Source organism: Arvicanthis niloticus (genome assembly GCF_011762505.2).
Source record: "Arvicanthis niloticus isolate mArvNil1 chromosome Y unlocalized genomic scaffold, mArvNil1.pat.X SUPER_Y_unloc_1, whole genome shotgun sequence".
Classification (NCBI taxonomy): domain Eukaryota; kingdom Metazoa; phylum Chordata; class Mammalia; order Rodentia; family Muridae; genus Arvicanthis; species Arvicanthis niloticus.
The window spans coordinates 252216-257327 of NW_023044978.1; positions in this window are offsets into that span (position 1 = coordinate 252216).

The following is a 5112-nucleotide window of genomic DNA, read 5'->3' on the forward strand; positions in this document are numbered from 1 at the left end:
GAGAAGACATAATGAAAGTTGTAAAAATGATTTATATGTATGTATATTTAGTGTACATATGTACTTTAGCTTATCATGAATTCATGTAAACTAAAATTGTTAAATTAGCATAAATACTTCTATTTTCTAGTATAACTTTTTTTTTTTTTTTTTGGTTTTTCGAGACAGGGATTCTCTGTGTAGCCCTGGCTGTCCTGGAACTCACTCTGTAGACCAGGCTGGCCTCGAATTCAGAAATCCGCCTGCCTCTGCCTCCCAAGGGCTGGGATTAAAGGTGTGCGCCACCACTACCCGGCTCTAGTATAACTGTTAAGAAAACAAATGACAAACAAACAAATCAAACAAAACCTAAAAATGAAGTCTAGGTTCAACAGCCACAATAAATGTGGTCACTTGTTATAATCTGAAAAGTAAAAAGAGTAGATAAGAGACAGATTAAATCAATTCAGACACTCATTGGGCTACTTAATGTGCTTTAAACTTAAGTCTGGTTGGAGGGAGAGGAGAGATAAAAGTCAAAAAGAGACAAAAAGTATGCACAATATGGATTATTCAAGTTATCTGCTACTTGAGAAAATGGACCGATTTATTTTAAAAGATTGGTTGAAGCTTTACTTCCTGAATAATTGCCCTTATGTATGTTCTATTCTGGAATCTAAAGACTGAACAATGACTAATTTCTGTGCTTTTAGCAAGTGGTTCTCAACGTTCCAAATACTGCAACTGTTTAATATGGTTTCTTATTTTGTGGTGACCCTCAAATGTAAAATTATTTTCATTGCTACTTTGTAATTGTGACTTTGCTAGTCATGAGTTATAAATATGTGTTTTCAGATGTGTTTCTGATGGCCTTAGGTGATTCCTGTGAAACGATTGTTGATCCCCAAAGGGGTGCAATTGATAAGTTAAGAACTGCTGCTGTAGAGTTATACACAATATGCCCAAATAAAGACATGAAATAAAAAATCAAAATCCTAAAACTTGACATACTCCTTTGTGCCAACTCCAACATCCAACTCAGACCCAGACTTTCTGCCTCCTCTCTAGAATCTAGTTTGGCTAGTATTTCTGGTCACTTTATTCTCATTGTGCCTCAGCATACCCACATCTAGACTAGGTCCCAAAGCCAGCATTCTAAGCCTAGTCTGGCTACCTGTTGTACTGTGCAGTCATGAAGCTCTAGGTTTTTACTGGGACCTGCAGTTCCCACTCCAATATTTACTCAAACCTCCCATATATTCCTCCAGAGCCCATCCCAGTAAGGCCAGTACTCCAGATCAACCTCATTCTTCCTTTTCTTTCAACTTGCTAGATCTTGAGCAAGTCCCACAGTCAGTGCCTTAACCTAGCCTGTCTACTTGTACCTTCAAAGAAGATAACTGAGAGTCTTCCATAGGATCTTACTGCCTGTGTCTTTACCTACCTAGTCTGACCACCCAACCTGGAACCCAGCCAAACTCTAAGATTTGGCCAGAACTCACCTAATTTGAACCATTAATGAATTCCTTCTGACCTGCATTCTCCACTCTACTTGGTATTCAGATTTTCCATATCTTTTTTGAGGGTCTAGCTAAGGTTTCATATGATGGTCCTGGGCCTAGAATGACCAACCCAGCAGAATGTAGAATGGTTACCTCAGCAGCCAAGCCAGGCCTTGCCAGAACACATCTTATCTCCACTACCCAACTAACTTATCAGGATTATTTTCCTCTTCAAGCTAAATATCCCTAGTCATGCCTTTTTCAGCAACTCACCAGATTTAACTTGAGTTCCATAAACAGTCTACCAGACTAGATCTGGCCTTTCCTGCAAAGGATAGCCAGGCTTGGGCAAGGATACTCTCATGTACCCATGGTTGTCTTACTATGTAGACCAAGCTGGCCTTGAACTTGTAGAGATTTGTATGCCTCTGCACCCCAAGTTATGGAATTAAAGATAAAAACCACCAAGCCTAACTTAGCCTGCTTTCTTTTATTAGTCTGCTTTATTATATTATCAGGACCACCTACCCAGGAATGGCATTGTTTACAGTGGGTTGGGGCCCTTTCATATCAATCATGAAAATGTCCCAGACTTGCCCACAGGTTGTTCTAATGGTGGCAATTCCTCAAATGAGGCTCCCTTGTCTAATAGGACTTTTGCTTATATCAGGCTGATTAGTGACAAACAAGCCCACACACATGAGTTTTAGGAAAGGGATAGACTTTTAGAAAGAAATGACAAGTAAAAGCCAGAATCCTATACATTCTTACATTTCTGGGCAGGGAAAAAAAGCAACCAACCATTTTGGCTAAAAGTGGGGTTTTTTTTTTTTTTTTTTTTTGGTTGGTTTTTTGTTTTTTTGTTTTTTGTTTTGGCTTAAATACTCCTGGGATGTCTGGTTTCTAGAAAGCACAAGGCTGATAGGATCAAAGGCACAGCTTTTGACCAAAACAATAAACTGCTCATGTACGTAATTTTTTTTACCCGAAAATTAACTAGCCAGTTTCTATCATCATTAGCATTGAAGTCTACCGATATTGTGATTTTTAAGCTTTGGAGACTTTTAGGAAGCTTTTGGTTTAGGTAGTCATGCTGATTGTTGCTACTTTTATGACTAACTTGGCTAGTAATGTGAATGACAATACTTTGACTAGTTACATGTATAATAAAAGAGCAGCATGGTTAATCCAGAAAGGAAGCTGAAAACATAATTTATAATTCCCTCACTTAGAGACATGGATCTCTCTGAATTAGAAGTGAGGCTGGTTTACACAGCCAGTTCAAGACTAGCCAGGGATAAAAATGAGAACCCATATTCAAAAGAAAAAGAAAATCCCCCAAAAGTTCCCTCTCTTGCAAACAATTAGCTAAACAACCCATTCACCATCAAGACACAAGTCCTTATGGGGTCTACATATTCATAGCTGCCTTCAAGTATTAAGACTGGACCTAGCAGCCACTCAGAATGCATGTACTTCTGAGGGCCCAATGCACACCCTTAGCTCCTATCCTTTGGATGGTATATACCAAAGAAAGGAATAAGGCTGAATATGACTTCTGTATATCTGAAAAAGTTTACAAAAACATTTCTGTGGGTTTGAATAAGAATGGCCCACAGAAGAACAGGTGATCAGGCCTCACCCCTTGCCTGCTGCAGATACACAGGCGGGTGGGTTAGGGGGAGGATGCAAGGTTGGAACACAGACATGGAAAATGGGAAGATGAGTGGGGATGGGAAAACCATTGAGAATTACTGAAAACTTAAATAAAAACATGTCCTGTAAATTTAGTTGTTTAAATGCTTAGTCATCAGGGAGTGGAGCAGTTTGCAAGTAGATGCAATCTTTTTGAGGGTGGGCTTCAAGGTTTTTTTGTTTTCCATAAAACAACTTTATTCATGACACATTATTTAAAAAAATTCCCATCCTCCAGAAATGAGTTAAAAAGAAAGCTACACCCCCCACCCTGTTCCCACTTCCACTCATTCCCTCCAAATACAAGAGGGGAAAAAGTAACAACAACAACAAAAAACAACAACAACAACAAAAAACCATGAAACACCTGAAAAATGAAAACACCCTCAAACTCTCCAAAACAAAGTAGTGCATTTCCCCGAGGGGAATTTACACTGAAGCTGCTGGGAGTGAGATCTTCCAGCTAAAGAAACCTCCAAAGACACTCAAAACAGAAAACAAAATAGATCACCAGGCAAACTAGTGGGGTGGGCAGAGACGTGGTAGAACAGGCAGGCAGGGACTGTAAAAGACAGGGAGAAGACCAGGGAAGGAAACAAGCTGAACAGTTTGGTGTCCTTCCAGAGCCCTGGATTAAAAAAAAAAAAAAAAAGCCCTCCTACCATCCAAGCCCAGCTACCCTTGAGCAGGCCCAGAGAGGATGAAGGAGAGCAAGGAAACAGGGAGCAGCTTGCACAGTTGAGATGTGTTCATGGCAAATTCCCAGAGGGAATATGTAGCCTCTGTCCCCATGCCCTGGGCTTTCCCTTACTCCCAAAGCAGGTCCCTCCTCATAGTTATGGGATTCTCCCCACTTCCACAGTATGTGTACACACACACACACACACACACACACACACACACACACACACAATTTTAAAAAATATTTTTTATTAGATATTTTATTTACACTTAAGATGCCATCCCCTATCCCCATTACCTCCCACCCCCCTTAGAAAACCCCTATCCCATGCCCCCTTTTCCTTTTTGCATTTATACATTTTTTAAAAATAATGTTAATCATAGGCTTTATAAGTTTGGAATTGTTCAATCAGAGGTGTAACACACTGACCAACCTAGGTATAACAACTATCTTTGACTGGTGGAGATACATGAATATCTGCCTCCCTGTCTCCCCCTCTTTCTCTCTTTCATCACCTAGCTTCTCCTCTCCTTCTTCTTCTCCTCTTCTTACTCCTTTTCTTCCTTTCAGTACTCCTCCTACCTTAGCTCCTCCTACACATCACCCTTCCTGTTAAAATGAAACTTTTCTCTCAAAATACAATTAGAACATAATTATGCCAATTTGTACCAGTGAGGTACAAGATAGTCCTAATACCCAGTCCATCCTTTTGTTGACTAACCAGCTCCTCTGTCATCTATCCTAACTAAAACATTTAGTTCTGAACCTGGCTTTAGGATGAATGTCAGCTGAGGACCATCCACTCAAATCTTTTCTCTTAAGGTCAATGTTTTCAACCCCATCAGAAATCCAGAATGACTGAGTTAACTATAATTGTGGAAAGCACAAATCATAGTTTCTAAAACTTAGCCAATTTATAGAGACCTCTGAACACCTGAACAGTCCCTCTAATTCAAAACCTTGGAGCATCTGTTCTTCTGCCTTCTGGCTCAGGATCATCTGACAGACCTTAGTGCTGCAGAATTATTAAGGGCTGATTACTCTCTCTAGGCAGATATAATCAGTCGACTATTCTGCAAGTGTGTCCTTTTCTGGACAGTAATTTGTCTGTAGAAGGAAAGTGGCAATTCTTGCCTAGTGTCTGTCTCACCACAACTGGAGTAACTCCAAGGATGCTCAATTTCTTCTTAGAATTCAATATAGGAAGCTGTCAGGAGCAGACAGGTCTCTAATGAAAATGAACATTAATACTGA